This window comes from Anthonomus grandis, chromosome 11, assembly GCF_022605725.1.
Source record: "Anthonomus grandis grandis chromosome 11, icAntGran1.3, whole genome shotgun sequence".
Classification (NCBI taxonomy): Eukaryota; Metazoa; Arthropoda; class Insecta; order Coleoptera; family Curculionidae; genus Anthonomus; species Anthonomus grandis.
Genome location: NC_065556.1, coordinates 24,892,733 through 24,905,780, shown reverse-complemented (window position 1 = coordinate 24,905,780; position 13,048 = coordinate 24,892,733).

Sequence of the window (13,048 nt, the reverse complement as noted above, 5' to 3'; positions counted from 1 at the left end):
AGTATGTTGTAATATATATTTATTAAATTTTACATTTCTCTTTATATATATCGGATTTGACTTATATTAATAATAATTTATGTTCTGGTTATGTATGTAGCACATGTTGCCAAATAAATATACAGGGTGTTCTTTAAAGACATACTAATATTTAAGGAGGTGATTTCTGGACCCATTTAAAAAAACAAGTTCCTATGAACATATGTCCTTAACGTTTTAACTTTTAAGACTAACTTTACTACTCATTTATTTTAAGAAAAAGCAGTGGCATAGGATTTATAACACCCTGTATCTCAAAAGTAAAGACATTTAGATATTGCTCATAGGAACTTTTTTTCTTAAAATAAGTCTAGAAATCACCCCCTTAAGTATTAGCATGTCTTTAAAATACACCCTGTATATTATTATTATATAAAATTACTGCAAAAGAAAAATTGCTTTTTACTTTCCGGAATTTTACCTGCATTTACCTACTAACATTTGAATTTTTTAAACGATCGTCAAAATTCGATTTTTTTTAAATTTATTTTTAATTCTTATGATGTCTATATTAAACGGGTTTGAGTTTTTAATTTATTGAATAGATCTGATTTTTTTAAATTAATTTATTAATCCTTAATTATTCCTCTCAAATCTTGTAACTTTTCTATTTTATTATATTAGATTAAAAATAATTTAATTTTTCCTTAAAATTAAAATAAATATTATTTAAAATGTATTTTGCTACTGAATCTTTTAAATTAGATTAGAATTTAAATTATTAAATTATCTAGTTAAATAATTAATGTTTCTATGCATTTTTCAGCCATTTACAGTAACTTTCTTATTTTCTCCGGTTTTTCCTTTCTAGGGCAATTTTTGCGTATTTTTGAAGATGATTATTTTAAATATTTAAATTTTTTTTAGGCGGTTTAATTTAATTCTTGGGCTATGTTTGAATTCTGTTTTTTTGTTCCAATTTTGAAGTATTTTTTACATTTTCATGCTTATATTTATTTATTTAAATATTGAATATTTGAGAAACTGTTTTTTTTTATTTTATGAATTAATATAAAAACAATTGTATTTTGTTTATATAAAAAATATGTGAAAAATAGACGTAGCTTAAATTATGATGCGTTTTACATATTACATTTGTACTGATAATCCTTTCTTGAGCAACACCATGCTCTTTCTACATCATTGCACTGTCCCCAGACTAACGTGTTGTAGCTTTGCGTAATGCAGCAGTTGCGTAATGAACATCCATTTGTCCTTTATCATCAAGATAATTTTTTAGGGTTTAAATGATTTATCTAATTTTATTCAAAAGCTTTAGTTCTTATGTATTCTAAACGCATTGTCTAAGTGCAGGGTAAACTTAAAACTGTAGTGAAAATCAAAAACTTCCAAGTCACTAATTTAAACCACTTGTTCTACAGCGGAGTTTTTTATGCATTAAGTGTGACTAAGGAGATCAAAATACTTGAAGAATCTCATGAGCAGATTCTAAAAAGTGTACCCTTTTTACCCAAAGGCATTGGAAAATTGTTTCTTTTACATAAAAAATAAAAATCACACTTGCAAAAAAGTTTGTACACTATCAGTGCATTATGGAGCGTCCTTATAGGCCACAGTAAAAAAATGCTAATTTTCGAGTTTCTCATATCAAAAAATCCCTAGATACCTACCAATTTTTAAAGTGCTATAACGTAAAATGTTAAAAAAATTAATTTTTATTTTTTTAAACTGAAAACAGGCCTAAGGGCCGGTATTATAAAACTATTTTGACAGATAGCTTAAAGTTAACTTGTGGAGTAACGTCACATGTCACAGTTAGCTTCAAAATGGACAAGTTAACTTTGTCGGGTGGATGGGGTATCAGTTAGAGTTAACTTTATAAAAAATCCTGGATTTTGACATATTATAGTCTGTCTGTCAATAATTTTGAATATAACCTAACACTGAAAAAGCCTGTATTCCTCGACATATAGATGGCGGTAAAAAAACGAATATATCTCCTCGGAACTACCGGACTGTCAAGCATCTGATTTGTCATATAAAATGACACAATTTTTTATAGTTTTTAGCTAGAAAAAGAGCCTTTTCTAGAAGTGAATCTACGGTCAAGCCAAACCAAAATAAAAACACGAAAAATTCATTTTTTGACAGTAGCACATTGCACTAATAACGTCTTAAAGACGGAGAAGAATAAATGGAACGTTTATAAAACTGACATTTTATAACTTGATGGTTAAAGTTACCTTTTGAAAAATATTTATAATACCAGCATTGAGTTGCTTTAAATCAGCGTATTTTGACCTAAGGAATAAGTCCTAGGATTTTCTACAGACCTTTTAGAGATACCCTGACTATAAAACTCACGATCTCAAAGCGATAATTAATGATTTTTAGATTTACAACCAAACAGTCAATGAGAAAAATATGCAAAAGCTGATGCCTGTCACAAGCCGAATTCGCCACGGTGCTCGAGGTAATTTGTGTGATTTCCGAAGACAGGCGTTAAAAACAGCCCCCTTTTACCACCGGGGGCTTATTCCGGATGTCACTCCGCAACAATATCTCTATTAGCCATTGTGCTAGACTCTATTAAGTTGTATTTATGTGCCTTTGTGTCGATTCAAACGGACCACAAAGGTACATTAGGTATTACCGCCGCACCAGAAGCCGTCCGACATGATATTCCGTTTCGTATTTAAAAACACCCCTCTTTAGGGTATTATAGGTAATTCTTTTTAAATTTGTTTTTCTTTAATTTGAGGGCCTACCGCAACAAGGTTGAATGGGAACGAATCAGTTTTTGTCGTTTGAAGATTGACAATAATCGGTTGATCCCTTGAATAGTGTCTTGTGTTTTTACCTTGGTAAAGTGTAACACACTTTGTATAACCGAATACTGAATTTTGCTTTTTATTTTACAATAACTCATCTTAGTTATGCACTAATAACACAAATTATGCCATATATTAAATATATGCCGCCTTCAAAAAATTCACCATTGGATTTAGGGCATGAATAATTATGAAAGACTTACTTAAGGTTTCTCATAAACATTTGTCTTTCAAAGTATCCATAAACACATAATACCAAAAATTAATGTAGCATATCAATATAAACGGTAACGTCTCCCTACCCATATTACAATTGCACTAAATTGACAAACACCCCATCTATTACAAATGAAACCTTCATTTAATAATAATATCGATATGATGAGGGTAGACACGGTCCCATTTAAATAGTAAAAGGAACCAATACATTTTGTATATGGTAATGGTAGCCGAACACAAAAGGGTGGAAGTGCACTATCAATTTGTACTTTATCTGATCTGCATGGATATAATATGCGTCCACGGCGGCAGCTATTACCTTCCTATAATTTAGGGTTTTATCGTTTTATATGATTGCATAAATGGGGCTCTGTCTGTTTATTTATTCAGGAGATAATATGTCTTTTGTTTCGTTTTATAGTCGTTTGCAGTGGCGGCCAATCATTTTGACTTTGGTTACACTAATAATCTTTTCAATTATAAATATTTCAATTTTGATTCGTCAGTTCTCCAAAACCTTCTTCCTCCATGTCTCTTGTGCCTCCTAATCAAAATAATTAGAAATTAGTCGATTCATTATAAGATACAATATCCCAAGCATTATACGCTTGTTGAATAATGGTACATTTTTGGTTGAACTTTTTTTTCAATATATTAAAAGGAATTAATTATAATGTTAATATTTAATTCACGTTTAACAAGGAGGTTTATTATATGTTAATAATATACAATCATCATTTCATAAAAGTTAGACTTTTAAATATGGCATATTGTATACTGTTTAAAGACGTTTATAAAATGCATTTAAAGGAAGGAGGTTTTTTTTAAATGTGTTTTATGCATCAGGAGGTATTTTTCGACATACAAAAATCTAAATAATTTAAGTGTATTTTTGTGTTTTTTTATTTGCATATCAAGGGGCAAAAACCAAAACCTTGTAAGTAACATTTTGGAAATTTTTCAGGAGAGCAATAAAACTGTTTAATTTTTGTAATAAACGACAAGTAATTATTTTTTTCATACATTTATTTATTTAGCAGGAACATGACAGTCTAGACAAAAATAATAATTTCCTTTTTTTTATAAAATAAACTACATTTACGAGGTACTGTATCTAAATAATACAGATACGAGGAATTGCATTCTTAAAAAACTACGAAAAAAACACAAATAAATTTTGTGTATTTATTACAGAAAAAAAAATAAGAGAATATTAAATATTTTCTACAAAGGAGTATTCAACATTATAAAAATTTGTGTACTTATACCCTAAACCTATTTCCTAACATAACTAAATACCCATTAACATTCTAATAATATCATCACATTATCAGGTACTTCAAAAAGTTTGCGATCTAATCTTTTTCTAAATTTAAAAACAAAATCTTTTTATAAAAGTATTTTTTATGTAGCAACCTAATACAAATAAAATTAAATAAAAAAAAATGAAAATTAAAAGCTGACAAAACTTTTTTTGGCAAAATATTTTTACTTGTAAGGCAACTGTTCATAAAAACTCCAACAATCTTTAGGAATTGTAGCCTTAATGCTCTGTAAATTATCATACTTAATATTACGTTGTTAAAGTCAATATTTTTTGGTCTTAGAGGAAGGGGGTGAATGTCTTCGTCAGAAAATTGTAACTTGAATGAAATTTGCCCTTTACAATATTGTAACGCTCTAATATTGGTCACAATAGCCCTATTCTTGAAGGCCGAATCGAGGCATACTTTAAAAAATCTTTATGGCCGTAGTTTTTGAAAAACTCGTAGCCCATATTCTTTACCAAATAGGGATTTTTAATACGTGCTTGCTTAGTGATTTTTAAATAATCACTTGGTAAATAGATTTTTTTGTTTTTTAAGCAGGTTTCAATAGCACTATGAACAGAGTCACATTCCATCTGAGTGTGACCCTTTTCCAAAAACTTTTGCGTAATTAAAACATGCTTCTCTGATAAATAAAGAAGAGTATTAGCGAGCACACTATTCCTATTTTGTGCCGTACAGCCATCAGAGTAAACAATGATAGGTCTTTTGGCCTCTTGGGTTAAAAGTTGCTCTTGTAAGTAGTCTACTAAAAAGGAAGCATAAACAGATGCTTGCCCATCGGCAATAGTTTCGTTAAACCAATAACAAACGGCTTGGTTGTTGACTAAATTATAAATCGTGAAGTTATGGCAACCCAATTTCTGTTTATAGTACAACGTGTTAGCTGGGATTTGCGGAGATAGCCTCACAGCTTGTACATCCATGGTAATCATGTGAAACTCACCACTTATCGCCTTCTCCTTATCTATTTCCTTTTCACGTCTTGCTGAATTTTTTTCTCAATGTGTTCCTTATATTCTTCCGCTTCTATATTTTCGTTCTTATACTTAAAACAGACATCACATTGGTCCTTTCTAGGTCGGAATATTGAGATTTTCATTTCGTCGGCAAGTTTAGTCATTGTAATAATTGACATTGGATTTTGCCCCTTTTCTTGGCATTGCCCCATGTAGACACAGTATAAATTGGACCATGACTGAAAAGACTGTTCCAAGTACATTCTGTTGGTATCTTTTCGACAGTAATGTGAAGGAAGCTTGTTTAAATTTTGAAGAAACTCGGTAAGAAAGTTTTTGCCATTTTTAAAAATATTTTCTCGTTTTTCTCTCCTGCTTATATCGGTTTGGTTCCCACTAGCCATGCCATTTTCAGAATTCATCGCCCAGGTTCGTACGGACCATTCTCCGAGATTAAGGGTATTCAAGTACATTTTCTTACAAACAGTTATGGATTGATTACCGATAATAAAAGAATAATTTAGTGTTTAAGATCTACGAGATGAATCGATTTGTTTCGACGGCCTCTTTTTATCGCATACTTTGACAGTATTTCCAACAAACACTTTTCGCTGCTCCCAAGTCATATCTTCCCAGAACTTCTTGAATAACTTTTCTCGATCCTCGTTTGAAATAAGAAAACATTTTTTTGTAGCATCCTTTAAACACTTACACCTTTCTTTTATCTTCCTTTCCTGGCGATTTTTGTTTTGGAACATATTTTTTTGATTTTTAGGCTTTGTGAATTCTATGTAGCTTTTGCCTATCAGCCTTAGTTTTTTATTAATAGCCCTTTTATTGTATCCTTTTCGCTTTCTATTTTCATGTTCACCTACAGGTTGTTCTTCTAAATCGCTATCCTCTTCTGAAAGTTGCCCTTGCGGTCCTTCATTTGAATTGTCTTCGACCATACTTTCTTCAGATGAGTCGGGGTCATCGGGCTCCATAGTGGCGTCGTAATCAGGATCAGACAATATGTTTTCTTCGGGTACGGCATCCGTAAATGAATTTGTAACGTTTTCGTCCAAACTGGCTCCCATAGAGTTTGTTTTAAGGATGGGATCTGATATCGTAGCTTCTTTGATTTCCATATTTGTCATTTTATCGGGCGAGGTGCTGAGAATTCCTGGATCTGAATAGGTTTCGAATACGACCTCTGCATTATTGATTAGTTCAGAAATATCCTCAGGGCTTAGAATTTGGTCCAACTCAAGCTCAAGTAAAGACTCATTGTTAAATCACTTACATTTGACAAGTTCAGATCATTTTCTTGTCCTAGGCATTTAGTTACTGTATTTAATTCATTTGAGTTTAGATTTTTAGCCATTGTCATCATTTTTCTCGCTCGGCTAGACATTATAATTTTATTAGTAGTATTAAACAGCAACTCGTAAGAGGTAATACAATTTAAATTTTTAAAAATGCAGGACCTCGTAAGTTTTACCTGGAAAAAAAATGTGGTTTAGGCAAAGAAAAATTATATTTATTATAAAATAAATTAAACACAAACTACTAATAACAACTTTAAAACAACTAATTTCAAAGTGATATGAAATTTTAGCTATTTTAAACATCTTACCGGCCAAAAACACAAAGCACTTCCACGAACAACAACAGTAGCGGTCGCTAACAAGGGTTACCTGACAAATACGAGGTAATGCTTTCAAAACTGACGCGAATGTAAATACGAAGTTATGATTTTTGCGATTTGCCGCTAAAATTAAAAACTGATTAATATCTAACTTGGTCAACAGATGCCACCATCTATTCTACGCATAATGGTATATTAAATAATTTAGCCAAAAATGTTAGTTACGAGGTCCTGCGTTTTGACCCTCGATATATTATTTGGTATAATTATTGTTTTATATACGTTAATACATTTCCTATTTTTTTCTAGATTTCTTTGTTTATGATATTCCATGTATTGATCAAGTGTTAAGATTAGCTATGTAAATCCCTTGTTAATTTTTTTAATGTCGAAATTTTCTGCCTTATGTAAACAGAATCGTATATGATATATTCTACAGTTTAATAAATATACTTTAATCATGTATAGTTGATGAATATACCAATAGTTTAAATTCAAAACTGTATTCTTGAACCTAAATAATAACAAGCTGTCTAAAATCCAAAACAACTAAGGTTATTTAAAAACTTAATGATTTACCTTAAAAACTGAATTTCCACTTATTTGCGATAAAAAATTTTACAAATACTGCAATTTTCATAGCGATATGACTGGCTTTCGAGAAATAGAACAGGGTTTTCTCACGTTTACTCAAAACCCTTACGGTTTTGTGAGAAAATTATAGATACAAAAATTATAGATTTTTTATCATCCATAATTTTCGGAAAAAGCCCTTTTTTATTAGGAAATTATTTTCTGCAAAAAAAAACGGTTTTCATTAGCCTTACCTATGTCCCCCCACCCACCCCACACAACTTACCAGTAAGAAATTGTTTTCCAAAATCATTGTTTTCTAAAATAATAACCATGAGGAACAGCTGATTTCGTCGCTAATATCTAATGCAATAACACAGTTTGCCTATTTAGATTTAATATAATTAAATATATATGTATATTAATAAATACTTACTACAAGAATAGTGTTATTAGATTGGATATTATGAACGAAAAACAGTGATTTTTGAGAAGAATTTCATCAAATATTTGAGGTGTCAATTTTTTTAATTTCCGATATTTTCTGCCTTTGGTTAACAGAATCTTTTATGATATACGTAAGTTCTACAGTTTAATAACCAAAACTAAAAATTAACTAAAAAATCGTTGAATCGTTAAATATATTTTTAACGATAATAAGGAGAATAATAATATCTAATTCAAAACTAGATTATAAGTTACAAAAAGATCAAGAATAATAAGTAAATGTTAAAAAAAAGTAGTATTATTATAAATAAATAATTTTGAGCGAAATTTGAATATTTAATTGACGTTATTCATATTTTTCAACATAGATTAGTAGTACCTTACTGGGAGACAACATCAGCAAAAACAACGTAACTTTTTACTACATTTTATAATAAAAGCTAAATTGACGAATAATTAATTAATAATAAATTAATCAGAAAAAAGACATTTAAAATTCTCACAATTCTCCAATGACTCACGTATTGTTTAAATAAATTGAGTTATTATTATTATTATGTTAACCGAACGTCAATTTTCCCTTCAGTTTAGATTTAATTTACATCGATGATCAATCAGTATCGGGATAGACGACATAATTTTTGGGATACATTTATTAATTAGGCTCACTTGTTACAGAATAATTATAAATTACTTAAAGGCCTTAATAAGTAATCTAGTTAAGAAAAATATATTTTTTTTTTAATAAATTTAAATAAAATTTAATAAACGGTGCAATTATTGTTGGCGTCAAGTTTTTTTTTAGTTTAGGTGTAAATGACCAAAAGAAATCAAAGATCAATTAACATAGCCAAAGCTCAATTACACTTAAAAACTAAAATAAGAAAATATCTTTTAGAGGAAACTTGCCTATAAACCTTGGAGTCCTGATTAATTAAACGTAATTTTCTAAGTTTATTTCTTTATTGATTTCATTTACAGATGCCAAATTAATTTAAACCTTTTTATGTATTTAATTTTTTAGACAAAACTTACCTTATTTTCCTAGACTTTTAATTAGAGACCTACATAGTACTTCAAAGTCTTAAATCTATGGGTACATTGTAAGATAAAGCCAGACTCTTGCCGCATATTATTAGCACAAATAACCTGCATAATAAGACATTTAAATGAGCCGTGTGTCGTGCGAGATGTGAAAGTAGGTACGAATTTGTTGTAAATTATAATTAACGATACCCCGATGGGCGTAAATTCGCAGAAACGATTGACTGACTGACTGACTGCAGGGATTTTTTCTTTGGTTTTTCATCATTACCATTAAACACCTGCTTAATGTTCGGGTTGAAATTGGTAAAATATCAGAAGGAGCCCGGTAGTTTCGGTTTAAAATGGTAAACGTTGCTTTCAATCAAACTGTCATGGACGCGTGTACATTTTTTACAACTTGAAGGGTTTTTAGGTCATTTTATGCTTGCATATGTTTATATACAGGAATCCAAGATAAGTGAATAGGTCATAAATAAATCAGATAATTCAGTTATATAAAAAAACTGAGAATGGAAATTAAGGAATAGAAATTAAATTAAGATGTACTGTAACTCAAATTCCTGGCACGGTAATAAAAGGATAATGCAAATACACTTTCTGGATTTTCTTGCAATTATATTTCCGGTTCCAAAACTCTGGAGTTACAACATAATATATGAAATGTTTATTCTTTAAATTTTTCATTTTTCTTTTTATAATTTTTGGTTATAACACGATAACTCTAAGCAGATAAAAATTCAAAACAGCCGAGGAAATTGGTGATAAATCAGACACTCACATACATTGGATGATTAAGATGCTTTTATCTACATGAGTAATATTTTAAGAATAAGAACTATTAAGAAAAGAAAAAATGCCTGTAGATTAAATAAATCTTTAAGAATATTACCCGTTAGCAATATTCAGTTAAGAACTAATAATATTGTTTAATATCCAAACACTTAACATTTTTTCTTAGGGGCATTATCTCGAGTCTTATCAGCTGTAATGACTCTCCAGAAAAGTGCAACGAGATTTCTTCAAGACTACTATATCAGCAAAAAATAAAACAGCTTAATAATGTTGCTACGATAACATCGATTATGTTTGCAAATGACACAAAACATTTCAATCAAGAAATACTAAATCACATAAACCTATTCGAAAACACACGTATGTTAACATCCTCGGATTTAATAACATACAATCCGCTCACTCGTTTTAATATCTCTGACTTGTTTGTCCCACGTTTAGGAAGTTTTCAAAAATAAATTAGTGGCAATAGCGCACATTCCCGGTGACTGATGACAAATTATTAGCCGGTTGACGGTTTTATTATGGTTTTAAGGAGTGCAGCTATTTCCTTAGTTCCCGAAACCGCTTTATAGATGTTGCCAACGTATTTACGTTTGTCAACGCGTCGATTCCGATAGCGACTTGGGCGTTTTCTTTAATGTTAATTAATTTTGCTTGCTGGTATGGTAGTAACTTGTAAATTTGATTTAGTGACGAGATGTGGAAATGTCTTTTTAATTTCAACTAGGTGTTTTATAATTTATTATGTGTTTAGGTCTATTAAGAGTACGCATATTTTAATGAAGTATTTGTCTTAAAATAAACATTATTATTTATAGAAATTAATTGTCATTTAAGTAGTAGTAAAATTTATGATTTATCTAAATTGAAACTTTTACACTTAAATTAAATACTCCTTAGATAATAAATAAGGGACAGATTCCTAAAATAATTTCTAAAATAGCAAACTGTTCACCATTAATAGAAGACCAAGTATAAAGAGTGTGACGTATCCATTTAAGTTATGCTCAAGAAAAACTGTACTATTCTTTTTATTTGATTAATTTATAAATTTTTTTATTTTTTATTCATTTAAAAGCCATTTTGCAAACAGAAATACCTGTTTTTTAATATATTTAATTCAAAACGGTATGACGAAAAAGAATAATAATATTTTATAAAAAAGATATAAAAAATATTTTCTCTGTTGATTTATAACGTAACCATTTAAGTTATGCACAAGAAAAAATCAATTAAGAAAAAACTTCCTATTATTATTAAATAAATAAAATATTATAAGAGAAAATGGATGGACAATTAAACTACAAGGAAGAAAATCGGTGTATGACCAACATTATCCAAATCTAAATTACGTGCGTCAGTTGTTAGTTTTTATCTGCATTTATATTTAATTGGTTAGAATAAAAATAATTCGAAACCTTCAATTGGGTCTCCTGCAGATGTGTGATTTAGATATGCATCTCACTTGTATAGTTGGCAAAGAGAATAAGATACGCAGTACTTAATTAAGCCATTAAAAAAATTAGGCGCATAACTTAAATGGGTATGCGGCACATATCTTAAAGTTCTTTTTTAGTTAAGGATTCCCTGCACTTCACTTATATGCAGATATATGAACGACATTGCTACATTACTGACACAATTTTTAAATACTAAAAACTATATACCTTTACACAATTTACATGTATAATTCGTTCTATTTTACACGCCATATCCCCAAAACTTTTGGCAGTAAAAATAAATAAAACTAATGATAGCGGGTCGTATCTACAACAATAATCTGTAAATATACGAAAATAAATTGACGACGGAGTGAAAAACTCATTTAAAATTTGCTAATTTAAGCTTGGACAGCTGCCTGGACATTAGCCAATGAAAATTTAAGCTCCTCATTAACCCACGTACGTAACCCAGCTATGTATAAAATTATCGTCATTAGCGAATATCTTTAAAAAAATGTTTGACTATTATGTAATTAGTGCGTGTACTTAAATTGAGTTATTATAATCATATTGTTTTAATAAATAGTTTCTAAAGTCATTAAAGAGTTAATTAAATTGTCCTTAATAATTAGGGTAGCTAACAAAGGTACTTTTTTTTGGATAAATCTTAAATTATTCTTAAGCATCTAAATATAAAGTTTTTAATTAAATAAAGAAAAAAGCTTTTTCAACGGTATTAAGTTGAGCTTTTGGCTTCTAGCGCCATCTATTCCTCATTAATGCAACCTTTTATTATGCTGCCCCACTTCCCTTCAATCGACGGTGGCCCGTTTCATAGGAAGCTTTGAGCTTTTTCAAGTTCGAAAACGTTGCACAGCTTTACTTGAGTAAGTTGGGAGCTTTTATAATAGATGGCGTAAGCCAGGCTTTTTTATATATAAATTATTATAAATGTTGTAAGAATGGGATAAAAGCTTTATAATTTATATCCTTCTACATGTTTATACACTTTGCATTATTTATGTATAATTCTTGTGTAACAATTTTTAGATAGTTCCAAAAAAAAATACAACTTTTAACATTCATTAAAATTTAAAAATAATCAAAAAAGTATATAGAGTGGCAATTCTGCGCTTTTTCCTACGAAAATTGCTTTTTAAAGGTTTTGAATTAATCGGTTTACTTGGACATTATTGTACTTTTCGACTAATTTTTTTTTATATTTTAGATAAAGGATTGATATATGATTAAAATTACATGAGAAGTGTAGTAAATATTTAGAAATATATGAAATTTTCAATGAAATATTAACATACTTCAAGGCAATTTAAAACATAATAGAAGAACTCACATTATATTTTAAAGCAGTATTAGTTATTCACCAAACCTTTTTTTGTAAGTTGGTAGCAACAATACCTGAAAAAAATTACATTCTCAAAAAAAAACAATAATTTAAAAACCCTAGCGTTAGTAGTAGTTTCAGGTTTTCAGCACCTCATAGTTTATTCGAATAATCCAGCTTTAAATAATATAATGACCCTCGCGGTCAAATAAATTTCAAAGCATTTTACTAGTGTGTATTTAAGTGGATTTTTTTAAATTTGAAAATAGAGTAAGGTGAAGTGGGGTAAATGTTTAGTAAAGTTGCGAAAGTTTACGTTTATTTATTAATAAAAAATAAAGCAAAATCAAACACAAATTTCTTGTTTTATTTAAAAAATCTTTCGTCTTTGCTTAATAGATTACCGCAATTCTAACGCCTACTTTTTATTTTTAA